The sequence below is a fragment of the Sarcophilus harrisii genome, chromosome 4 (assembly GCF_902635505.1).
Source record: "Sarcophilus harrisii chromosome 4, mSarHar1.11, whole genome shotgun sequence".
Lineage (NCBI taxonomy): Eukaryota > Metazoa > Chordata > Mammalia > Dasyuromorphia > Dasyuridae > Sarcophilus > Sarcophilus harrisii.
Window position 1 is genome coordinate 363,984,986 of NC_045429.1, and position 26,233 is coordinate 364,011,218.

General features: G+C 47.8%; 3 non-coding genes and 3 pseudogenes across 3 annotated transcripts; all 6 read left to right on the plus strand.

The window, feature by feature from the left end:
* The first annotated feature begins 1,860 nt into the window (after positions 1-1,860).
* On the plus strand, positions 1,861-1,976 carry LOC116419142 (annotated as a pseudogene).
* A 3,094-nt stretch (positions 1,977-5,070) lies between these two features.
* Positions 5,071-5,190, plus strand: LOC116419153. Its single transcript, XR_004229418.1, has one exon. It is a non-coding gene; the product is annotated as a 5S ribosomal RNA (ribosomal RNA).
* Positions 5,191-12,042: 6,852 nt separating this feature from the next.
* Positions 12,043-12,161, plus strand: LOC111720978. The gene has a single exon (XR_004229410.1). It is a non-coding gene; the product is annotated as a 5S ribosomal RNA (ribosomal RNA).
* Positions 12,162-15,256: 3,095 nt separating this feature from the next.
* Positions 15,257-15,375, plus strand: LOC116419145 (annotated as a pseudogene).
* A 3,107-nt stretch (positions 15,376-18,482) lies between these two features.
* On the plus strand, positions 18,483-18,598 carry LOC116419143 (annotated as a pseudogene).
* A 3,092-nt stretch (positions 18,599-21,690) lies between these two features.
* LOC116419151 lies at positions 21,691-21,809 on the plus strand. Its single transcript, XR_004229417.1, has one exon. It is a non-coding gene; the product is annotated as a 5S ribosomal RNA (ribosomal RNA).
* The last annotated feature ends 4,424 nt before the right edge of the window (positions 21,810-26,233 follow it).

Below are 26,233 nucleotides of genomic sequence, written 5' to 3' on the forward strand. Positions count from 1 at the left end.
ACTGAAGAACTGCCAGAAGCATTTTGCTGGGGTCCCTTTCCACTCCCTTCAGATCTATCTCTTTGGGATATAATCCCAGTAGAAACTGCTGGGTCCAAAGGGTATGTACTCAGTTTGGGATAACTTTTGGAGCATAGTTCCACAGGGCTCTGCAGAATGGTTGGATCGTTCACAGTTCCACCTCAATGGCTCAGGGTCCCAGTTGTCCGCATCCTCACCTCGTCATTCTCTTTTCCTCACCTTAGCCAATCTCCGAGGTGTCTTGGTGGCATCTGGGGTGTCTTGATTTGCCTGGAGTTGGAGCACCTTCTCTCATAGGGGCGACCAATCATTTCATTTCTTCATCTGAAAAGTGTCTCTTCGTCTGCTTTGACCATTTATCCGTTGGAGAATGGCTTGAACTCTTATCAAGTGGAATCCCTTCTCTCTCTCTCTTTTAGAAATGAGGCCTTTATCAGAACCTTTGAATGTAAAAATGGGTTCCCAGTTGATGGCTTCCCTTCTCGTCTTCTATGCCATTAGGTTTGTTTGTACAAAAGCTCTTGAACCTCCTATATTCCAAATTCTCTATTTTGGGGATCAGTGATGATCTCTAGTTCTTCTTTGGTCTCCAATTCCTTCCTCTGAGCCACTCATCTGAAGTACGCTATCCTATATGTTCTCCCCAAGGTGTTTTATAAGAGCATTCTTGTCTCTACATCGTGGCTATTTTGACCTCATCTTGCTGCTTGGAAGTGTTGTGTGTGGGTCAAGCCTGGTTTCTGCCACATAGTTGCCAATTTTTCCCTGCACTTTTGTCAAATGTGAAGTTCTTATCCCCAAAGGGCGTCTTTAGGTTTGTCAGCACTTTGAGCTGGCTGGGGTCGCCCGACTCTTTTGCTGTGTGAAGCTCACCTGCTCCACTGGTCGACTACTGTGCTTCTGCTGACGGCTGCTTTTAAACATATACTTTTAGATGTGGCGCAGCTGGGCCACCTTCATTTGCCCGTTGTGTTGGTTTGCTTCTTTGTTTCCATTAATTCCTTGAAATGCTTGACCTTTTGTTCTTCTGGTTGCATTTGTTGTGATTTTCCTAGGTCAGTAAAAGGTTTCTTGGGGTTCATTGGCATAACTAGGCGAGATGAGTTTGGGTAGCATTGTCGTATGTTTCTATTGGCTGCCATTGTCAAAGTAAACGATGTTTGTCAGTTGTTTTAGATCTGAGGTTACTCGTGTGGAAAGTGTTTTGAAGTTTTGCTCATATAGTTCCCGACTTTCCCCTTGGCACACTCGCAAATATTTTATTCTATCGAGAGTTATTTTAAATGGAATTTCTTTTTGTATCTCTTGCTGTTGCGTTTTGTTAGTGATGGATAAAAATGCTGAGGATTTCTGTGCATTTCTTTATTATCCTGCAACATTGCTACAATGTAGTTCCTTTAATCGTTTTGAGCTGATTCTGTAAGGCATTCTTTGCTTCCTTCCTTCCTTCCTTCCTTCCTTCCTTCCTTCCTTCCTTCGCTCCTTCCCTCTTTCGCGCCTTCGCTCCTTTTTAAATTGCCTCTCTCCCTTGCCTGGTTCCTAAGGTCCCCCCTTCCCTTCTACCTTTCCTTCCTCCTCGTGCCTCTTGGGCGCAAAGCACGGAGTCTGTGCGCTCACTTTCTGGCCAATATGCCTCTGCCCAGCCCTTGGTTCCTTGGTTCCTGGGTTCCTTGGCTGCTTCGTTCGTTGGCTGCTTGGTTGGGTCGTTGCTTCTTTCCTTGCGTCCATCCTTCCCGGCTCCATCGGTGCCTGACTAGGTGGCTCCAGGTGGGCTGCTGCGGGCTGAGCGCAGGCATAGGCGCTGACGCGAGCTCTTGGTATGCGAGGGGCAGGGCCTTGGTCTGCAGCCGCCACCTGAACGCGCCCGATCTCGTCTGATCTCGGAAGCTAAGCAGGGTCGGGCCTGGTTAGTACTTGGATGGGAGACCGCCTGGGAATACCGGGTGCTGTAGGCTTTTGTCCCGCTCCCCCCCTTTTCCTGCACGGCCAGGCAGCCACACGCGCCCTTTGCCGCAACGCCCAAGCACGCCCGCACCAAGGCGGGACAGCTCCACGCGCTGACAAGGCGCTAGTGCCATCCTTTCTCTCCCGCTACCGTTGCCTTCCGCACGCCAGCTCAACGCCGCCGCCAACCTCCTGACCATATGGCGCTTTTCTGCCCACTATCTCACCCACACGCTCCCCGGCCACCCGTTCCGGCAAGCCTGCCTGCCTGCCTGCCTGCCTGCCTGCCTGCCTGCCTGCCTGCTTTCCTTCCTTTCTTGCTTCCTCTCTTCCTTCCTTGCTTGCTTCCTCTCTTCCTTTCTTTCTGCCTCCGGTCCTTTCTTCCCTCCCTGCCTTATTCCTTCCATTCCAGTCCATTCCAGTTCATTCCATGCCAGTCTTTCCTTCCTTCCTCCCTTCCCTCAGGCCTTGCTTTCCCTCCCTTCCTTTCTCTTCTTTCCTATCTTTCATTTCATCCTTCCTTTCCTTCCATTCCATTCCTTCCTCCTGCCTTCGTCCTTTGCCTTCTTTCTTCATTCTTTGCTTTTAGGATTATTGTTAATATTATGAATTAAAGCTTTTTTATTGACAAAACATATGCATGGGTAATTTTGGATCCCTGTAAAGCCCTCTGTTCCAAATTATCCCCTCCTTCTCCCCACTCCTTCCCCTACATGGCAGCTCGTCCAATACATGTTCAATATGGTAAAATATATGTGAGTTCAATGCGTATACCTTTGTACCAATTATCTTGCTGCCCAGAAAATCGGATCGAGAAGGAAGGAAGAAACAAACAAACAAACAAACAAACAAACAAAAAAAAAAGGTGAGAAGAAAACCAAAAGGCCAGCACACCACATGAAAGAGAGTGTGCATATTGCGGTTCACACTCACTTGCACTTGCAGTCTCTCTCGGGATGGAGATGGCTCTCTTCATCACTGAACAACTGGAACTCCTTTGAGTCATGTCATTGTGGAAGAGGCCTCGTCGGGTCAGAAGGAACCTTCCTATAGTCTTATTGTTCCCTTGTATACTAGTCTCTGATTGCTGCTCATTTCATTTAGCTTCGCTTCGCCATCGTCTCTCCCACAGAGCCTCCCTAGAATCATCCTGCTGGTCGGTGGGTACACAACAAGAAGATTCCATATTCATATCCCATCCTTTTAAACCAGCCTTTCTCCAGTGCATGGGCAACCCCTCAGTTTTCGCGTCTTGCCACTAGCAGAAGAACTGCCGACATTTTGCACATGGGGTCCCACCCTCCCTTCAGATCTATCTCTTTGGGATATGTCCCAGTAGAAACTGCTGGGTCCAAGGGTATGCTCAGTTGGGATAACTTTTTGGAGCATAGTTCCTGAGGGCTCTGCAGAATGGTTGGATCCCGCCACCAGTTCACCTCAATGGCTCAGGGTCCCAGTTGTCGCATCCTCCACACTCGTCCTTCTCTTTCCTGTCACCTTAGCCAATCTCCGAGGGTGTGCGGGGGTGGCATCTCAGAGTTGTCTTGATTTACTCGATTTGGGCACCTTCTCATAGGACGACCAATCGTTTCATTTTCTTCATCTGAAAAGTGTCTCTTCGTCTGCTTTGACCATTTATCCGTTGGAGAATGGCTTGAACTCTTATCAAGTGGAATCCCTTCTCTCTCTCTCTTTTAGAAATGAGGCCTTTATCAGAACCTTTGAATGTAAAAATGGGTTCCCAGTTGATAGCCCTTCTAGTCTTCTATACATTAGGTTTGTTTGTACAAAAGCTCTTGAACCCTCCTATTCCAAATTCTATTGGGGATCAGTGATGATCTCTAGTTCTTCTTTGGTCTCCAATTCCTTCCTCTTAGAGCCACTCATCTGAGAGGTACGCTATCCTATGTTCTCCCAAGGTGTTTATAAGAGCATTCTTAATGTCTACATCGTGAAGCTATTTCGACCTCATCTTGCTGTACGATGTTGTGTGTGGGTCCAGGCCTGGTTTCTGCCACACTAGTTGCCAATTTTCCCTGCACTTTTTGTCAAATAGCGAGTTCTTATCCCCAAAGGGGGCGTCTTTGGGTTTGTCAGACACTAGACTGGCTAGAGTCCTTGACTCTTTTGCTGTGTGAAGCTCACCTGCTCCACTGGTCGACTACTGTGCTTCTGCTGGCTGACACTTTGAAACATACTTTTTTGGATAATAGGCGCTTGGCTGACCACCTTCATTCCTGTGTGTTTGTTTGCTTCTTTGTTTCCATTGAATTCCCTTGGAGATACTTGACCTTTTGCTTCTTCTGGTTTGCATTTGTTGTGATTTTCTAGGTCAGTAAAGAAGTTTCTTGGGAGTTTCATTGGCATGGCACTAAGAGGCGAGATGAGTTTAGGTAGCATTGTCATCTATGTTCTATTGGCTGCCCGTATCCAAGAGCGCTTGATGTTTGTCCGGTTGTTTAGATCTGAGGTTACTCGTGTGGAAAGTGTTTTTGAAGTTTGCTTCATATAGTTCCCGACTTTATATTTTACTCGCAATATTTTTATTATCGAGGAGTTATTTTAAATGGAATTTCTTTTGTATCTCTTGCTGTTGCGTTTATTGATGGATGAAATACAGGGATTCTGTGCATTTCTTTATTATCCTGCAACATTGCTACAATTATGGATTCTTCGTCGTTTTAGGGTTTGATTCTAGGCATTCTTTGCTTCCTTCCTTCCTTCAGCAACCCTTCCCTTTAACCTTCCTTCCCTCTTTCGCCTTCGCTCCTTTTTCGTGCCTCCCCCTTGCCTTGGTTCCTAAGGTCCCCCCTTCCCTTCTACCTTTCCTTCCTCCTCGTGCCTCTTGGGACGGCAATACTACCCAGTCTAATAAGCTCACTTTCTGTAAACTAACACTCTGCCCAACCCTTGGTTCCCTTGGTTCCTAGGTTCCTTGGCTGCCTTCGTTCGTTGGCTGCTTGGTTGGGTCGTTGCTTCTTTCACGTCATCCTTCCGGCTCCATCGGTGCCTGACTAGGTGGCTCCAGGTGGGCTGCTGCGGGCTGAGCGCAGGCATAGGCGGCGCGAGCGCGAGCTCTTGGGTGTGCGAGGAGCAGGGCTTGTGGTCTACGGCCATACCACCCTGAACGCGCCCGATCTCGTCTGATCTCGGAAGCTAAGCAGGGTCGGGCCTGGTTAGTACTTGGATGGGAGACCGCCTGGGGAATCTCAGGTGCTGTAGGCTTTGTCACTCCCCTTTTTCCTGCAGTGAGCGTGCGCCCGCTGCCTGGCAAGCACGCCCGCACCAAGGCGGGACAGCTCCACGCGCTGACAAGGCGCTAGTGCCATCCCTTCTCTCCACGCGCTACCCTTGCCCTTCCGCACGCCAACTCCCAGCGCCGCCGCCAACCTCCCTGAAACCGCGCCAGCGAAGCTTTCTGCCCACTATCTCTTACGCTCTGAGCCACCCGTTCCGGCAAGCCTGCCTGCCTGCCTGCCTGCCTGCCTGCCTGCCTGCCTGCCTGCTTTCCTTCCTTTCTTGCTTCCTCTCTTCCTTCCTTGCTTGCTTCCTCTCTTCCTTTCTTTCTGCCTCCGGTCCTTTCTTCCCTCCCTGCCTTATTCCTTCCATTCCAGTCCATTCCAGTTCATTCCATGCCAGTCTTTCCTTCCTTCCTCCCTTCCCTCAGGCCTTGCTTTCCCTCCCTTCCTTTCTCTTCTTTCCTATCTTTCATTTCATCCTTCCTTTCCTTCCATTCCATTCCTTCCTCCTGCCTTCGTCCTTTGCCTTCTTTCTTCATTCTTTGCTTTTAGGATTATTGTTAATATTATGAATTAAAGCTTTTTTATTGACAAAACATATGCATGGGTAATTTTGGATCCCTGTAAAGCCCTCTGTTCCAAATTATCCCCTCCTTCTCCCCACTCCTTCCCCTACATGGCAGCTCGTCCAATACATGTTCAATATGGTAAAATATATGTGAGTTCCAATACACGTATACCTTTTTATGCAGTTATCTTGCTGCCCAAGAAAAATCGGATCGAGAAGGAAGGAAGGAAACAAACAAACAAACAAACAAACAAACAAACAAACAAAAGACTGAGAAAGAAAACAAAAGGCCAGCACACCACAGCAGAAAGAGAGAGTGTGCCATGTTGCGGTTCACACTCACTTGCCACGGTCCTCTCTCGGGATGGAGATGGCTCTCTTCATCACTGAACAACTGGAACTCCTTTGAGTCATGTCATTGTGGAAGAGAGCCTCGTCGGGTCAGAAGGAACCTTCCTATAGTCTTGTTGTTCCCTTGTATACTGATCTCCCGGTGCTGCTCATTTTCATTTGGCTTCACTTCATGTCGTCTCTCCTAGGCCTCCTGGAATCATCACTGCTGGTCGGTGGGTGCCTGTGAAGATTCGTGGCCTTCATATCCCATCATTTGTTAGCCATTCTCCAGTGCATAGGCAGCCCTCAGTTTCAGCGTCTGCCACTAGCAGAAGAGAACTGCCAGAAACATTTTGCATGGGGTCCTTTCCCTCCTTCAGATCTATCTCTTTGGGATATAATCCCAGTAGAAACATTAACTGGGTCAAAGGGAGCCCATGCTCAGTTGGGATAACTTTTGGAGCATAGTTCCTGGGGCTCTGCGAATGGTTGGATCGTTCTGGTTCCTCAATGGCTCAGGGTCCCAGTTGTCCCGCATCCCCTCCCACACTCGTCATTCTCTTTTCCTGTCACCTTAGCCAATCTCCGAGGTGTGCGGTGGCATCTCAGAGTTGTCTTGATTTGCCTCGATTTGGAGCACCTTCTCATAGGACGACCAATCGTTTCATTTTCTTCATCTGAAAAGTGTCTCTTCGTCTGCTTTGACCATTTATCCGTTGGAGAATGGCTTGAACTCTTATCAAGTGGAATCCCTTCTCTCTCTCTCTTTTAGAAATGAGGCCTTTATCAGAACCTTTGAATGTAAAAATGGGTTCCCAGTTGATGGCTTCCCTTCTCGTCTTCTATGCCATTAGGTTTGTTTGTACAAAAGCTCTTGAACCTCCTATATTCCAAATTCTCTATTTTGGGGATCAGTGATGATCTCTAGTTCTTCTTTGGTCTCCAATTCCTTCCTCTTAGAGCCACTCCATCTGAGAGGGCCGCTTTCCTATGTTCTCCCAAGGTGTTTATAAGAGCATTCTTAATGTCTACATCGTGAAGCTATTTCGACCTCATCTTGCTGTACGATGTTGTGTGTGGGTCCAGGCCTGGTTTCTGCCACACTAGTTGCCAATTTTCCCTGCACTTTTTGTCAAATAGCGAGTTCTTATCCCAAAGGCGTCTTCCATTGTCGGACACTAGACTGACTTAGAGTCCCTTGACTCTTTTGCTGTGTGAAGCTCACCTGCTCCACTGGTCGACTACTGTGCTTCTGCTGACTGCTTTTAAACATATACTTTTAGATGTGGCGCAGCTGGGCCACCTTCATTTGCCCGTTGTGTTTGTTTGCTTCTTTGTTTCCATTAATTCCCTTGAAATGCTTGACCTTTTGTTCTTCTGGTTGCATTTTGTTGTGATTTTTCCTAGGTCAGTAAAAGTTTCTTGGGAGTTTCATTGGCATGGCACTAAGAGGCGAGATGAGTTTAGGTAGCATTGTCATCTATGTTCTATTGGCTGCCCGTATCCAAGAGCGCTTGATGTTTGTCCGGTTGTTTAGATCTGAGGTTACTCGTGTGGAAAGTGTTTTGAAGTTTTGCTCATATAGTTCCCGACTTTCCCCTTGGCACACTCGCAAATATTTTATTCTATCGAGAGTTATTTTAAATGGAATTTCTTTTTGTATCTCTTGCTGTTGCGTTTTGTTAGTGATGGATAAAAATGCTGAGGATTTCTGTGCATTTCTTTATTATCCTGCAACATTGCTACAATTATGGATTCCTTCTAATCGTTTTTGAGCTGATTCTGTAAGGCATTCTTTGCTTCCTTCCTTCCTTCCTTCCTTCTTCCTTCCTTCCTTCGCTCCTTCCCTCTTTCGCGCCTTCGCTCCTTTTTAAATTGCCTCTCTCCCTTGCCTGGTTCCTTGGGTCCCCTTCCCTTCTGCTGGCCTCCTCGTGCCTCTTGGGCGCAAGCACAGGTGTGCCGCTCACTTTCTGTAATATGCCTGCCCAGCCCTTGGTTCCCTTGGTTTCTGGGTTTTCCTTGGCTGCTTCGTTCGTTGGCTGCTTGGTTGGGTCGTTCTTCTTTTCCTTGCGTCCATCGCTTCCAGCTTCATCGGTGCCCACCTGACCATTAGCTCCAGGTGGGCTGCTGCGGGCTGAGCGCAGGCGCCAGGCAACGAGCGCGAGCTCTTTGGGTGTATGCGAGGGAGCAGGGCATGGTCTGCAGCCATACCACCCTGAACGCGCCCGATCGTCTGATCCTGGGCTTCGCTTAAGGATTCAGGCCTGGTTAGTACTTGGATAGGAGACGCCTAGAATACCAGAATTGCTGAAACACAATACTCCCCCCTTTCCTGCACGGCCAGGCAGCCACACGCGCCCTTGCCGCAGCGCCCAAGCTTGCCGCACCAAAGGCGGGACAGCTCCACGCTGACAAGGCGCTGGTACCATGCTCTCTCCACGCGCTACCGTTGCCCTTCCGCACGCCAACTCCCAGCGCCGCCGCCAACCTCCTGGGCTCACGCCAACGGCTTTTTCTGCCCACTATCTCACCCACACGCTCCCCGGCCACCCGTTCCGGCAAGCCTGCCTGCCTGCCTGCCTGCCTGCCTGCCTGCCTGCCTGCCTGCTTTCCTTCCTTTCTTGCTTCCTCTCTTCCTTCCTTGCTTGCTTCCTCTCTTCCTTTCTTTCTGCCTCCGGTCCTTTCTTCCCTCCCTGCCTTATTCCTTCCATTCCAGTCCATTCCAGTTCATTCCATGCCAGTCTTTCCTTCCTTCCTCCCTTCCCTCAGGCCTTGCTTTCCCTCCCTTCCTTTCTCTTCTTTCCTATCTTTCATTTCATCCTTCCTTTCCTTCCATTCCATTCCTTCCTCCTGCCTTCGTCCTTTGCCTTCTTTCTTCATTCTTTGCTTTTAGGATTATTGTTAATATTATGAATTAAAGCTTTTTTATTGACAAAACATATGCATGGGTAATTTTGGATCCCTGTAAAGCCCTCTGTTCCAAATTATCCCCTCCTTCTCCCCACTCCTTCCCCTACATGGCAGCTCGTCCAATACATGTTCAATATGGTAAAATATATGAGTTCCAATACACGTATACCTTTTTATGCAGTTATCTTGCGCACCCAAGAAAAAATCGGATCGAGAAGGAAGGAAGGAAACAAACAAACAAACAAACAAACAAACAAAAAAAAAAAAAAAGACTGAGAAAGAAAACAAAAGGCCAGCACACCACAGCAGAAAGAGAGAGTGTGCCATGTTGCGGTTCACACTCACTTGCCACGGTCCTCTCTCGGGATGGAGATGGCTCTCTTCATCACTGAACAACTGGAACTCCTTTGAGTCATGTCATTGTGAAGAGCCTCGTCAGGTCAGAAGGAACCTTCCTATAGTCTTATTTGTTCCCTTTGTATACTGATCCCGAACGCTGCTCATTTCATTTGGCTTCACTTCATGTACGTCTCTCCCTAGGCCTCCCTGGAATCATCCTGCTGGTCGGTGGGTACACAACAAGAAGATTCCGTAACCTTCATATCCCATCATTATTTGCTTGAAGAAGATAGTCTCACCGACAAATAGGTTTGTACTCTTTAGATACTGCTGATTCTAAATTGGCTGTAACTGGATATGACTTCCCATGATGACATCTATGTTTTGTCTTCATATCAGAACCTAATGTTCCTAAGAAAGAAAAGTCCAGGAAATGAGGTAGAGTCACTGGCTTTGAGAGTATAATATCTATAACCCTCCAAAATGAGAACTTCATCGGTATCCTCCCTGCCTCTTGGTTCTTTGCTTTCTAAATTCTTTTGGGACTTAGTCCCTTCAATTGGTGTTATGATTACAATAAACATTGCCTCTTGATTTGTAGATGGGTTGAAGCCTGCAATTTTTTTTTGAGACATCTCATGACTCTGGTCTGTGACCTTGGTCCCCAAATCAATATATCTATCCCTAAACTCTCTCTTGAACTTTCACCTCAATTGTATCCCATTGACATCTCGTAATCAACATGTCCAAAACAAATCGTATTATCTTTTTCCCTACCTGAGCTTGCCTGTCCTTCAAACTTCCTCCTTTTCAATTAAGGGTATCCCCACTGCCCCATTGTTTCAGTGATACAGTTCACAATCTGGGTATCATCCCTGACCTCTCATTCTCATTCAGCACATATATGCTATCACTTGCCTTATCCCCCAATGATATGGAGTAGCTACTAGGAAAATACAGTGCTGATTCTGGAGTCCTCTGATTTTGGGGAGGGAGGGAGGGCTTCTGTTCTAACAATAAGTCAGTAGTATTAAATCTTCTAGCTTTGGGAACTTCCACACCCAATCTGTCTGATTCTGATCACTCCTTAGTCAGATAGCTTCTGGCCGCAGGAAACTCCCACAGATCAAACTCCTGAGACAATTGTCTAACTGATAATCTAGTCAATGAAAACCAAATTCTTTCCTACCTATGAGCCATAGAATTATCATATCAATACTAGAAAGCTGGATGAATGTGTCTCCTTCCTTCTGTTTCACTGCTGAATTCCCTTACAATTCAATGCACTTTGGTAATGGCCTTACTTACAATTAACTTTGCCTCTGGACTAGAAGATGGGTTCAAGCCTGCAAATCTTTTGAATCACCTCACAACACTGATCTATGACTTCAAACTTTTGGGATACTCTTTCCCAATCTCAACATTTGGTGGCCCATACAAGGAGAGCCTGGACTCCCCTGGCTTTATTCACTCCTTGGCAAGGTACATTTTTCTCTTCCACAATCCTATCCTGGGAGCCACTGGGAGAAGGCTTCTTTAGGTCATCATGAGCTCCTCATTCAGCAGATTTTCCTTGACTGGGGACGCCCAGACTGGGAAATTCTTGCAATTTTTGCCAAAAGTTGCTAGGGAATCTTAATCAGTCTTTCACTTTTTCTGGGACACTGGAGAAGACAATTTCTATAGGATAGTTTTGGCAAATTTTTATGGCTTTTGGCAAAGTTGGGACAGTCTTCTTTCATGTTATTTTGTATGTGTCTGCATCTCTGTGCAGAATGATTGTGTCATGCTTGTTCTGTCAGCTAGAATTTGTGAGTTGGAAAGATTTAAATTGCAACCAGCAAAACAAAAAAAAAAAAAAAAAACACCTCTATAATATGGTTAGAATATTGGGAAATTTTCCTTAAAAGCCTAACATTTTTCTGTGGACTTCAGCTTTGGCCAAGCTAGGGTTACATGAAAATGTTAGCTGATTAAAATTAAAATAACATGTTTATATACCCTCAAAAGTTTTGCAAACCAAACATTTCAGCAAATGTTCAAAATTTTGAAAGTAATATTCAAGAAGTGTGGCAATTAGTCATTTTAAAATTGCAAAAAATTCCTGAAACATCTCAGTTGTGGGGATTGCCAACAAGATCAATATAGCCCAAGTCTCTCTGTTTGTTACCTCTTCTCATCTCAGAACTGTAGGAAAATTCAAATTCTGCCTCACCTGCATAACTAGGGAAAGCAAAATCACTGGGATTTCACACTACCTTGCCCAAATACCTGCCTCCAACACATTTTAGGGGAATGGGGATGGAGTGAGATCATACTCCATGGTCAGTATTCCCTGCGAGACCCTGGTCTGAAACTACAATCAAAGGAATATCCTGACACTCTAGCTTTCAGCAGGTTCTGTCCAAGATATACCTAGAAAGAATTCAGGTACCTCAGACAGCACCGACTCTGGCTCACTTTCTAGACAATATGCCTCTGTCCACCCCTTGGTTCCTTGGTTCCTGGGTTCCTTGGCTGCTTCGTTCGTTGGCTGCTTGGTTGGGTCGTTGCTTGCTCCTTGCGTCCATCCTTCCTGGCTCCATCAGTTGCCTATTCAAATTAGCTGGGTGGTGGAGGCTGCGGGCTGAGCGCAGGCATAGGCGGCGCGAGCGCGAGCTCTTGGGTGTGCGAGGAGCAGGGCTTGTCGTCTACGGCCATACCACCCTGAACGCGCCCGATCTCGTCTGATCTCGGAAGCTAAGCAGGGTCGGGCCTGGTTAGTACTTGGATGGGAGACCGCCTGGGAATACCGGGTGCTGTAGGCTTTTGTCCCGCTCCCCCCCTTTTCCTGCACGGCCAGGCAGCCACACGCGCCCTTTGCCGCAACGCCCAAGCACGCCCGCACCAAGGCGGGACAGCTCCACGCGCTGACAAGGCGCTAGTGCCATCCTTTCTCTCCACGCGCTACCGTTGCCCTTCCGCACGCCAACTCCCAGCGCCGCCGCCAACCTCCTGGGCTCACGCCAACGGCTTTTTCTGCCCACTATCTCACCCGCTCCCCAAGCCGCATGCCTGCCTGCCTGCCTGCCTGCCACCTGCCACCTGCCTGGCTTGCCTTCCTTTCTTGCTTCCTCTCTTCCTTCCTTGCTTGCTTCCTCTCTTCCTTTCTTTCTGCCTCCGGTCCTTTCTTCCCTCCCTGCCTTATTCCTTCCATTCCAGTCCATTCCAGTTCATTCCATGCCAGTCTTTCCTTCCTTCCTCCCTTCCCTCAGGCCTTGCTTTCCCTTCCTTCCTTTCTCTTCTTTCCTATCTTTCATTTCATCCTTCCTTTCCTTCCATTCCATTCCTTCCTCCTGCCTTCGTCCTTTGCCTTCTTTCTTCATTCTTTGCTTTTAGGATTATTGTTAATATTATGAATTAAAGCTTTTTTATTGACAAAACATATGCATGGGTAATTTTGGATCCCTGTAAAGCCCTCTGTTCCATTATCCCCTCCTTCTCCCCACTCCTTCCCCTACATGGCAGCTCGTCCAATACATGTTCAATATGGTAAAATATGTGAGTTCAATACCATCCTTTTTATGCAGTTATCTTGCCCAAGAAAATCGGATCGAAGGAAGGAAACAAACAAACAAACAAACAAAAAAAAAAAAAAAAAGAAGACTGAGAAAACAAAGGCCAGCACACCACAGCAGAAGAGAGTGTGCCATGTTGCAGTTCACACTCACTTACCGGTCCTCTCGGGATGGAATAGCTCTCTTCATCACTGAACAGCAGACTCCCTTTGAGTCAGCATGTCATTGTGGAAGAGCCTCGTCGGGTCAGAAAAGACGCTTCCTATAATCTTGTTGTTCCCTTAGCATACTGATCTCCACAGTGCTGCTCATTTCATTTGGCTTCCGCCATGTACGTCTCTCCCGACTCCTGGAATCATCCTGCTGATCCGGTGGGTACACAACAAGAAGATTCCGTAACCTTCATATCCATCATTTATTCAGCCCATTCTCCAGTTACGCAGAGCGGCTTACCTCGGTTTCAGCGTCTTGCCTAGCAGAACTGCCAGAAACATTTTTGCACATGAGGTCCCTTTCCCTCCTTCAGATCCTATCTCTTTGGGATATAATCCAGTGAAACATTGCTGGGGTCAAAGGGTATGCTCCAGTTGGGATAACTTTTTTTGGGCATGCTTCCACAGGGCTCCTGCAGAGATAGTTGGATCGTTCACAGTTCCACCTCAATGGCTCAGGGTCCCCAGTTGGCCACTCCCCTCCCACACTCGTCATTCTCTTTTCCTGTCACCTTAGCCAATCTCCGAGGTGTGCGGTGGCATCTCAGAGTTGTCTTGATTTGCCTCGATTTGGAGCACCTTCTCATAGGACGACCAATCGTTTCATTTTCTTCATCTGAAAAGTGTCTCTTCGTCTGCTTTGACCATTTATCCGTTGGAGAATGGCTTGAACTCTTATCAAGTGGAATCCCTTCTCTCTCTCTCTTTTAGAAATGAGGCCTTTATCAGAACCTTTGAATGTAAAAATGGGTTCCCAGTTGATGGCTTCCCTTCTCGTCTTCTATGCCATTAGGTTTGTTTGTACAAAAGCTCTTGAACCTCCTATATTCCAAATTCTCTATTTTGGGGATCAGTGATGATCTCTAGTTCTTCTTTGGTCTCCAATTCCTTCCTCTTAGAGCCACTCATCTGAGAGGTACGCTATCCTATGTTCTCCCAAGGTGTTTATAAGAGCATTCTTAATGTCTACATCGTGAAGCTATTTCGACCTCATCTTGCTGTACGATGTTGTGTGTGGGTCCAGGCCTGGTTTCTGCCACACTAGTTGCCAATTTTCCCTGCACTTTTTGTCAAATAGCGAGTTCTTATCCCCAAAGGGGGCGTCTTTGGGTTTGTCAGACACTAGACTGGCTAGAGTCCTTGACTCTTTTGCTGTGTGAAGCTCACCTGCTCCACTGGTCGACTACTGTGCTTCTGCTGACGGCTGCTTTTAAACATATACTTTTAGATGTGGCGCAGCTGGGCCACCTTCATTTGCCCGTTGTGTTTGTTTGCTTCTTTGTTTCCATTAATTCCCTTGAAATGCTTGACCTTTTGTTCTTCTGGTTGCATTTTGTTGTGATTTTTCCTAGGTCAGTAAAAGAGTTTCTTGGGAGTTTCATTGGCATGGCACTAAGAGGCGAGATGAGTTTAGGTAGCATTGTCATCTATGTTCTATTGGCTGCCCGTATCCAAGAGCGCTTGATGTTTGTCCGGTTGTTTAGATCTGAGGTTACTCGTGTGGAAAGTGTTTTGAAGTTTTGCTCATATAGTTCCCGACTTTCCCCTTGGCACACTCGCAAATATTTTATTCTATCGAGAGTTATTTTAAATGGAATTTCTTTTTGTATCTCTTGCTGTTGCGTTTTGTTAGTGATGGATAAAAATGCTGAGGATTTCTGTGCATTTCTTTATTATCCTGCAACATTGCTACAATTATGGATTCCTTCTAATCGTTTTTTGAGCTGATTCTGTAAGGCATTCTTTGCTTCCTTCCTTCCTTCCTTCCTTCCTTCCTTCCCTTAACTGCCTTCCCTCTTTAGCCGCTCCTTTTCGTGCCTCTCTCCTGCCTGGTTCTAAAGTTCCCTTCTACCTTTCCTTCCTCCTCGTGCCTCTTGGGCGCAAAGCACGGAGTCTGTGCGCTCACTTTCTGGCCAATATGCCTCTGCCCAGCCCTTGGTTCCTTGGTTCCTGGGTTCCTTGGCTGCTTCGTTCGTTGGCTGCTTGGTTGGGTCGTTGCTTCTTTCCTTGCGTCCATCCTTCCCGGCTCCATCGGTGCCTGACTAGGTGGCTCCAGGTGGGCTGCTGCGGGCTGAGCGCAGGCATAGGCGGCGCGAGCGCGAGCTCTTGGGTGTGCGAGGAGCAGGGCTTGTGGTCTACGGCCATACCACCCTGAACGCGCCCGATCTCGTCTGATCTCGGAAGCTAAGCAGGGTCGGGCCTGGTTAGTGCCCAGATGGGGACCGCCTGGGGCCTACCAGGTGCTGCTGGGCTTTGTCCCCCCCCCTTTTCCTGCACGGCCAGGCAGCCACACGCGCCCTTTGCCGCAACGCCCAAGCACGCCCGCACCAAGGCGGGACAGCTCCACGCGCTGACAAGGCGCTAGTGCCATCCTTTCTCTCCACGCGCTACCGTTGCCCTTCCGCACGCCAACTCCCAGCGCCGCCGCCAACCTCCTGGGCTCACGCCAACGGCTTTTTCTGCCCACTATCTCACCCACACGCTCCCCGGCCACCCGTTCCGGCAAGCCTGCCTGCCTGCCTGCCTGCCTGCCTGCCTGCCTGCCTGCCTGCCTGCTTTCCTTCCTGCGCTTCCTCTCTTTTCCTTCCTTGCTTCTTCCTCTCTTCCTTTCTTTCTGCCTCCGATTCACTTTCTTCCCTCCCTTATTCCTTCCATTCAGTCCATTCCAGTTCATTTCCATACAGTCTTTCCTTCCTTCCTCCCTTCCCTCAGGCCTTGCTTTCCCTCCTCCTTTCTCTTCTTTCCTATCTTTCATTTCATCCTTCCTTTCCTTCCATTCCATTCCTTCCTCCTGCCTTCGTCCTTTGCCTTCTTTCTTCATTCTTTGCTTTTAGGATTATTGTTAATATTATGAATTAAAGCTTTTTTATTGACAAAACATATGCATGGGTAATTTTGGATCCCTGTAAAGCCCTCTGTTCCAAATTATCCCCCTTCTCCCACTCCTTCTACATGGCAGCTCGTCAATACATATTCAATGGTAAAATATATGTGAGTTCAATACCGCATTATACCTTTTTATACAGTTATCTGCCCCTTAAAGAAAAATCGGATCGAGAAGGAAGGAAGGAAACAAACAAACAAACAAACAAACAAACAAACAAACAAAAGACTGAGAAAGAAAACAAAAGGCCAGCACACCACAGCAGAAAGAGAGAGTGTGCCATGTTGCGGTTCACACTCACTTGCCACGGTCCTCTCTCGGGATGGAGATGGCTCTCTTCATCACACAACTGGAACTCCTTTGGTCATGTCATTGTTGTGGAGAGAGCCTCGTCAAATCAGAGAACCTTCTATAGTCTGTTGTTCCCTTGTATACTGATCTCCAGTTGCTGCTCATTTCATTTGGCTTCACTTCGCCTTCGTCTCTCCTAAGCCTCTGGAATCATCCTGCTGGTGGTGGGTACACAACAAGAAGATTCCATTAACCTTCATATCCCATCATTTATTCAGCCATTCTCAATTGTGGGCAGCCTCAGTTTCCAACGTCTTGCCACTGAAGAACTGCCAGAAGCATTTTGCTGGGGTCCCTTTCCACTCCCTTCAGATCTATCTCTTTGGGATATAATCCCAGTAGAAACTGCTGGGTCCAAAGGGTATGTACTCAGTTTGGGATAACTTTTGGAGCATAGTTCCACAGGGCTCTGCAGAATGGTTGGATCGTTCACAGTTCCACCTCAATGGCTCAGGGTCCCAGTTGTCCGCATCCTCACCTCGTCATTCTCTTTTCCTCACCTTAGCCAATCTCCGAGGTGTCTTGGTGGCATCTGGGGTGTCTTGATTTGCCTGGAGTTGGAGCACCTTCTCTCATAGGGGCGACCAATCATTTCATTTCTTCATCTGAAAAGTGTCTCTTCGTCTGCTTTGACCATTTATCCGTTGGAGAATGGCTTGAACTCTTATCAAGTGGAATCCCTTCTCTCTCTCTCTTTTAGAAATGAGGCCTTTATCAGAACCTTTGAATGTAAAAATGGGTTCCCAGTTGATGGCTTCCCTTCTCGTCTTCTATGCCATTAGGTTTGTTTGTACAAAAGCTCTTGAACCTCCTATATTCCAAATTCTCTATTTTGGGGATCAGTGATGATCTCTAGTTCTTCTTTGGTCTCCATTTCCTTCCTCTGAGCCACTCATCTGAAGTACGCTATCCTATATGTTCTCCCCAAGGTGTTTTATAAGAGCATTCTTGTCTCTACATCGTGGCTATTTTGACCTCATCTTGCTGCTTGGAAGTGTTGTGTGTGGGTCAAGCCTGGTTTCTGCCACATAGTTGCCAATTTTTCCCTGCACTTTTGTCAAATGTGAAGTTCTTATCCCCAAAGGGCGTCTTTAGGTTTGTCAGCACTTTGAGCTGGCTGGGGTCGCCCGGCTCTTTTGCTGTGTGAAGCTCACCTGCTCCACTGGTCGACTACTGTGCTTCTGCTGACGGCTGCTTTTAAACATATACTTTTAGATGTGGCGCAGCTGGGCCACCTTCATTTGCCCGTTGTGTTTGTTTGCTTCTTTGTTTCCATTAATTCCCTTGAAATGCTTGACCTTTTGTTCTTCTGGTTGCATTTTGTTGTGATTTTTCCTAGGTCAGTAAAAGAGTTTCTTGGGGTTCATTGGCATAACTAGGCGAGATGAGTTTGGGTAGCATTGTCGTATGTTTCTATTGGCTGCCATTGTCAAAGTAAACGATGTTTGTCAGTTGGTTTAGATCTGAGGTTACTCGTGTGGAAAGTGTTTTGAAGTTTTGCTCATATAGTTCCCGACTTTCCCCTTGGCACACTCGCAAATATTTTATTCTATCGAGAGTTATTTTAAATGGAATTTCTTTTTGTATCTCTTGCTGTTGCGTTTTGTTAGTGATGGATAAAAATGCTGAGGATTTCTGTGCATTTCTTTATTATCCTGCAACATTGCTACAATGTAGTTCCTTTAATCGTTTTGGCCTGATTCTGTAAGGCATTCTTTCCTTCCTTCCTTCCTTCCTTCCTTCCTTCCTTCCTTCCTTCCTTCGCTCCTTCCCTCTTTCGCGCCTTCGCTCCTTTTTAAATTGCCTCTCTCCCTTGCCTGGTTCCTAAGGTCCCCCCTTCCCTTCTACCTTTCCTTCCTCCTCGTGCCTCTTGGGCGCAAAGCACGGAGTCTGTGCGCTCACTTTCTGGCCAATATGCCTCTGCCCAGCCCTTGGTTCCTTGGTTCCTGGGTTCCTTGGCTGCTTCGTTCGTTGGCTGCTTGGTTGGGTCGTTGCTTCTTTCCTTGCGTCCATCCTTCCCGGCTCCATCGGTGCCTGACTAGGTGGCTCCAGGTGGGCTGCTGCGGGCTGAGCGCAGGCATAGGCGCTGACGCGAGCTCTTGGTATGCGAGGGGCAGGGCCTTGGTCTGCAGCCGCCACCTGAACGCGCCCGATCTCGTCTGATCTCGGAAGCTAAGCAGGGTCGGGCCTGGTTAGTACTTGGATGGGAGACCGCCTGGGAATACCGGGTGCTGTAGGCTTTTGTCCCGCTCCCCCCCTTTTCCTGCACGGCCAGGCAGCCACACGCGCCCTTTGCCGCAACGCCCAAGCACGCCCGCACCAAGGCGGGACAGCTCCACGCGCTGACAAGGCGCTAGTGCCATCCTTTCTCTCCACGCGCTACCGTTGCCCTCCGCACGCCAGCTCAACGCCGCCGCCAACCTCCTGACCATATGGCGTTTTTCTGCCCACTATCTCACCCACACGCTCCCCGGCCACCCGTTCCGGCAAGCCTGCCTGCCTGCCTGCCTGCCTGCCTGCCTGCCTGCCTGCCTGCTTTCCTTCCTTTCTTGCTTCCTCTCTTCCTTCCTTGCTTGCTTCCTCTCTTCCTTTCTTTCTGCCTCCGGTCCTTTCTTCCCTCCCTGCCTTATTCCTTCCATTCCAGTCCATTCCAGTTCATTCCATGCCAGTCTTTCCTTCCTTCCTCCCTTCCCTCAGGCCTTGCTTTCCCTCCCTTCCTTTCTCTTCTTTCCTATCTTTCATTTCATCCTTCCTTTCCTTCCATTCCATTCCTTCCTCCTGCCTTCGTCCTTTGCCTTCTTTCTTCATTCTTTGCTTTTAGGATTATTGTTAATATTATGAATTAAAGCTTTTTTATTGACAAAACATATGCATGGGTAATTTTGGATCCCTGTAAAGCCCTCTGTTCCAAATTATCCCCTCCTTCTCCCCACTCCTTCCCCTACATGGCAGCTCGTCCAATACATGTTCAATATGGTAAAATATATGTGAGTTCAATGCGTATACCTTTGTACCAATTATCTTGCTGCCCAGAAAATCGGATCGAGAAGGAAGGAAGGAAACAAACAAACAAACAAACAAACAAACAAAAAAAAAAGGTGAGAAGAAAACCAAAAGGCCAGCACACCACATGAAAGAGAGTGTGCATATTGCGGTTCACACTCACTTGCACTTGCAGTCTCTCTCGGGATGGAGATGGCTCTCTTCATCACTGAACAACTGGAACTCCTTTGAGTCATGTCATTGTGGAAGGCCTCGTCGGGTCAGAAGGAACCTTCCTATAGTCTTATTGTTCCCTTGTATACTAGTCTCTGATTGCTGCTCATTTCATTTAGCTTCGCTTCGCCATCGTCTCTCCCACAGAGCCTCCCTAGAATCATCCTGCTGGTCGGTGGGTACACAACAAGAAGATTCCATATTCATATCCCATCCTTTTAAACCAGCCTTTCTCCAGTGCATGGGCAACCCCTCAGTTTTCGCGTCTTGCCACTAGCAGAAGAACTGCCGACATTTTGCACATGGGGTCCCACCCTCCCTTCAGATCTATCTCTTTGGGATATGTCCCAGTAGAAACTGCTGGGTCCAAGGGTATGCTCAGTTGGGATAACTTTTTGGAGCATAGTTCCTGAGGGCTCTGCAGAATGGTTGGATCCCGCCACCAGTTCACCTCAATGGCTCAGGGTCCCAGTTGTCGCATCCTCCACACTCGTCCTTCTCTTTCCTGTCACCTTAGCCAATCTCCGAGGGTGTGCGGGGGTGGCATCTCAGAGTTGTCTTGATTTACTCGATTTGGGCACCTTCTCATAGGACGACCAATCGTTTCATTTTCTTCATCTGAAAAGTGTCTCTTCGTCTGCTTTGACCATTTATCCGTTGGAGAATGGCTTGAACTCTTATCAAGTGGAATCCCTTCTCTCTCTCTCTTTTAGAAATGAGGCCTTTATCAGAACCTTTGAATGTAAAAATGGGTTCCCAGTTGATAGCCCTTCTAGTCTTCTATACATTAGGTTTGTTTGTACAAAAGCTCTTGAACCCTCCTATTCCAAATTCTATTGGGGATCAGTGATGATCTCTAGTTCTTCTTTGGTCTCCAATTCCTTCCTCTTAGAGCCACTCATCTGAGAGGTACGCTATCCTATGTTCTCCCAAGGTGTTTATAAGAGCATTCTTAATGTCTACATCGTGAAGCTATTTCGACCTCATCTTGCTGTACGATGTTGTGTGTGGGTCCAGGCCTGGTTTCTGCCACACTAGTTGCCAATTTTCCCTGCACTTTTTGTCAAATAGCGAGTTCTTATCCCCAAAGGGGGCGTCTTTGGGTTTGTCAGACACTAGACTGGCTAGAGTCCTTGACTCTTTTGCTGTGTGAAGCTCACCTGCTCCACTGGTCGACTACTGTGCTTCTGCTGGCTGACACTTTGAAACATACTTTTTTGGATAATAGGCGCTTGGCTGACCACCTTCATTCCTGTGTGTTTGTTTGCTTCTTTGTTTCCATTGAATTCCCTTGGAGATACTTGACCTTTTGCTTCTTCTGGTTTGCATTTGTTGTGATTTTCTAGGTCAGTAAAGAGGTTTCTTGGGAGTTTCATTGGCATGGCACTAAGAGGCGAGATGAGTTTAGGTAGCATTGTCATCTATGTTCTATTGGCTGCCCGTATCCAAGAGCGCTTGATGTTTGTCCGGTTGTTTAGATCTGAGGTTACTCGTGTGGAAAGTGTTTTTGAAGTTTGCTCATATAGTTCCCGACTTTATATTTTACTCGCAATATTTTTATTATCGAGGAGTTATTTTAAATGGAATTTCTTTTGTATCTCTTGCTGTTGCGTTTATTGATGGATGAAATACAGGGATTCTGTGCATTTCTTTATTATCCTGCAACATTGCTACAATTATGGATTCTTCGTCGTTTTAGGGTTTGATTCTAGGCATTCTTTGCTTCCTTCCTTCCTTCAGCAACCCTTCCCTTTAACCTTCCTTCCCTCTTTCGCCTTCGCTCCTTTTTCGTGCCTCCTTGCCTTTTGGTTCCTAAGGTCCCCCCTTCCCTTCTACCTTTCCTTCCTCCTCGTGCCTCTTGGGACGGCAATACTACCCAGTCTAATAAGCTCACTTTCTGTAAACTAACACTCTGCCCAGCCCTTGGTTCCTTGGTTCCTGGGTTCCTTGGCTGCTTCGTTCGTTGGCTGCTTGGTTGGGTCGTTGCTTCTTTCACGTCATCCTTCCGGCTCCATCGGTGCCTGACTAGGTGGCTCCAGGTGGGCTGCTGCGGGCTGAGCGCAGGCATAGGCGGCGCGAGCGCGAGCTCTTGGGTGTGCGAGGAGCAGGGCTTGTGGTCTACGGCCATACCACCCTGAACGCGCCCGATCTCGTCTGATCTCGGAAGCTAAGCAGGGTCGGGCCTGGTTAGTACTTGGATGGGAGACCGCCTGGGAATACCGGGTGCTGTAGGCTTTTGTCACTCCCCTTTTTCCTGCAGTGAGCGTGCGCCCGCTGCCTGGCAAGCACGTCCTCACCAAGGCAGGGACAGGTCCACGCGCTGACAAGGCGGCCGTGCCATCCCTTCTCCCCACGCGCTACCCTTGCCCTTCCGCACAACCAACTCCCAGCGCCGCCGCCAACCTCCCTGAAACCGCGCCAGCGAAGCTTTCTGCCCACTATCTCTTACGCTCTGACCCACCCGTTCCGGCAAGCCTGCCTGCCTGCCTGCCTGCCTGCCTGCCTGCCTGCCTGCCTGCTTTCCTTCCTTTCTTGCTTCCTCTCTTCCTTCCTTGCTTGCTTCCTCTCTTCCTTTCTTTCTGCCTCCGGTCCTTTCTTCCCTCCCTGCCTTATTCCTTCCATTCCAGTCCATTCCAGTTCATTCCATGCCAGTCTTTCCTTCCTTCCTCCCTTCCCTCAGGCCTTGCTTTCCCTCCTCCTTTCTCTTCTTTCCTATCTTTCATTTCATCCTTCCTTTCCTTCCATTCCATTCCTTCCTCCTGCCTTCGTCCTTTGCCTTCTTTCTTCATTCTTTGCTTTTAGGATTATTGTTAATATTATGAATTAAAGCTTTTTTATTGACAAAACATATGCATGGGTAATTTTGGATCCCTGTAAAGCCCTCTGTTCCAAATTATCCCCTCCTTCTCCCCACTCCTTCCCCTACATGGCAGCTCGTCCAATACATGTTCAATATGGTAAAATATATGTGAGTTCCAATACACGTATACCTTTTTATGCAGTTATCTTGCTGCCCAAGAAAAATCGGATCGAGAAGGAAGGAAGGAAACAAACAAACAAACAAACAAACAAACAAACAAACAAAAGACTGAGAAAGAAAACAAAAGGCCAGCACACCACAGCAGAAAGAGAGAGTGTGCCATGTTGCGGTTCACACTCACTTGCCACGGTCCTCTCTCGGGATGGAGATGGCTCTCTTCATCACTGAACAACTGGAACTCCTTTGAGTCATGTCATTGTGGAAGAGAGCCTCGTCGGGTCAGAAGGAACCTTCCTATAGTCTTTTTGTTCCCTTGTACTGATCTCGGTGCTGCTCATTTTCATTTGGCTTCACTTCATGTCGTCTCTCCTAGGCCTCCTGGAATCATCACTGCTGGTCGGTGGGTGCCTGTGAAGATTCGTGGCCTTCATATCCCATCATTTGTTAGCCATTCTCCAGTGCATAGGCAGCCCTCAGTTTCAGCGTCTGCCACTAGCAGAAGAGAACTGCCAGAAACATTTTGCATGGGGTCCTTTCCCTCCTTCAGATCTATCTCTTTGGGATATAATCCCAGTAGAAACATTAACTGGGTCAAAGGGAGCCCATGCTCAGTTGGGATAACTTTTGGAGCATAGTTCCTGGGGCTCTGCGAATGGTTGGATCGTTCTGGTGCCTCCAATGGCTCAGGGTCCCAGTTGTCCCGCATCCCCTCCCACACTCGTCATTCTCTTTTCCTGTCACCTTAGCCAATCTCCGAGGTGTGCGGTGGCATCTCAGAGTTGTCTTGATTTGCCTCGATTTGGAGCACCTTCTCATAGGACGACCAATCGTTTCATTTTCTTCATCTGAAAAGTGTCTCTTCGTCTGCTTTGACCATTTATCCGTTGGAGAATGGCTTGAACTCTTATCAAGTGGAATCCCTTCTCTCTCTCTCTTTTAGAAATGAGGCCTTTATCAGAACCTTTGAATGTAAAAATGGGTTCCCAGTTGATGGCTTCCCTTCTCGTCTTCTATGCCATTAGGTTTGTTTGTACAAAAGCTCTTGAACCTCCTATATTCCAAATTCTCTATTTTGGGGATCAGTGATGATCTCTAGTTCTTCTTTGGTCTCCAATTCCTTCCTCTTAGAGCCACTCATCTGAGAGGTACGCTATCCTATGTTCTCCCAAGGTGTTTATAAGAGCATTCTTAATGTCTACATCGTGAAGCTATTTCGACCTCATCTTGCTGTACGATGTTGTGTGTGGGTCCAGGCCTGGTTTCTGCCACACTAGTTGCCAATTTTCCCTGCACTTTTTGTCAAATAGCGAGTTCTTATCCCAAAGGCGTCTTCCATTGTCGGACACTAGACTGACTTAGAGTCCCTTGACTCTTTTGCTGTGTGAAGCTCACCTGCTCCACTGGTCGACTACTGTGCTTCTGCTGACTGCTTTTAAACATATACTTTTAGATGTGGCGCAGCTGGGCCACCTTCATTTGCCCGTTGTGTTTGTTTGCTTCTTTGTTTCCATTAATTCCCTTGAAATGCTTGACCTTTTGTTCTTCTGGTTGCATTTTGTTGTGATTTTTCCTAGGTCAGTAAAAGTTTCTTGGGAGTTTCATTGGCATGGCACTAAGAGGCGAGATGAGTTTAGGTAGCATTGTCATCTATGTTCTATTGGCTGCCCGTATCCAAGAGCGCTTGATGTTTGTCCGGTTGTTTAGATCTGAGGTTACTCGTGTGGAAAGTGTTTTGAAGTTTTGCTCATATAGTTCCCGACTTTCCCCTTGGCACACTCGCAAATATTTTATTCTATCGAGAGTTATTTTAAATGGAATTTCTTTTTGTATCTCTTGCTGTTGCGTTTTGTTAGTGATGGATAAAAATGCTGAGGATTTCTGTGCATTTCTTTATTATCCTGCAACATTGCTACAATTATGGATTCCTTCTAATCGTTTTTGAGCTGATTCTGTAAGGCATTCTTTGCTTCCTTCCTTCCTTCCTTCCTTCTTCCTTCCTTCCTTCGCTCCTTCCCTCTTTCGCGCCTTCGCTCCTTTTTAAATTGCCTCTCTCCCTTGCCTGGTTCCTAAGGTCCCCCCTTCCCTTCTGCTGGCCTCCTCGTGCCTCTTGGGCGCAAGCACAGGTGTGCCGCTCACTTTCTGTAATATGCCTGCCCAGCCCTTGGTTCCCTTGGTTTCTGGGTTTTCCTTGGCTGCTTCGTTCGTTGGCTGCTTGGTTGGGTCGTTCTTCTTTTCCTTGCGTCCATCGCTTCCAGCTTCATCGGTGCCCACCTGACCATTAGCTCCAGGTGGGCTGCTGCGGGCTGAGCGCAGGCGTAGGCGGCGCGAGCGCGAGCTCTTGGGTGTGCGAGGAGCAGGGCTTGGGGTCTACGGCCATACCACCCTGAACGCGCCCGATCGTCTGATCCTGGGCTTCGCTTAAGGATTCAGGCCTGGTTAGTACTTGGATAGGAGACGCCTAGAATACCAGAATTGCTGAAACACAATACTCCCCCCTTTCCTGCACGGCCAGGCAGCCACACGCGCCCTTGCCGCAGCGCCCAAGCTTGCCGCACCAAAGGCGGGACAGCTCCACGCTGACAAGGCGCTGGTACCATGTTCTCTCCACGCGCTACCGTTGCCCTTCCGCACGCCAACTCCCAGCGCCGCCGCCAACCTCCTGGGCTCACGCCAACGGCTTTTTCTGCCCACTATCTCACCCACACGCTCCCCGGCCACCCGTTCCGGCAAGCCTGCCTGCCTGCCTGCCTGCCTGCCTGCCTGCCTGCCTGCCTGCTTTCCTTCCTTTCTTGCTTCCTCTCTTCCTTCCTTGCTTGCTTCCTCTCTTCCTTTCTTTCTGCCTCCGGTCCTTTCTTCCCTCCCTGCCTTATTCCTTCCATTCCAGTCCATTCCAGTTCATTCCATGCCAGTCTTTCCTTCCTTCCTCCCTTCCCTCAGGCCTTGCTTTCCCTTCCTTCCTTTCTCTTCTTTCCTATCTTTCATTTCATCCTTCCTTTCCTTCCATTCCATTCCTTCCTCCTGCCTTCGTCCTTTGCCTTCTTTCTTCATTCTTTGCTTTTAGGATTATTGTTAATATTATGAATTAAAGCTTTTTTATTGACAAAACATATGCATGGGTAATTTTGGATCCCTGTAAAGCCCTCTGTTCCAAATTATCCCCTCCTTCTCCCCACTCCTTCCCCTACATGGCAGCTCGTCCAATACATGTTCAATATGGTAAAATATGTGAGTTCCAATACACGTATACCTTTTTATGCAGTTATCTTGCTGCCCAAGAAAAATCGGATCGAGAAGGAAGGAAACAAACAAACAAACAAACAAACAAACAAAAAAAAAAAAAAAGACTGAGAAAGAAAACAAAAGGCCAGCACACCACAGCAGAAAGAGAGAGTGTGCCATGTTGCGGTTCACACTCACTTGCCACGGTCCTCTCTCGGGATGGAGATGGCTCTCTTCATCACTGAACAACTGGAACTCCTTTTGAGTCATGTCATTGTGGAGAGCCTCGTCAGGTCAGAAGGAACCTTCCTATAGTCTTATTTGTTCCCTTTGTATACTGATCCCGAACGCTGCTCATTTCATTTGGCTTCACTTCATGTACGTCTCTCCCTAGGCCGCCCTGGAATCATCCTGCTGGTCGGTGGGTACACAACAAGAAGATTCCGTAACCTTCATATCA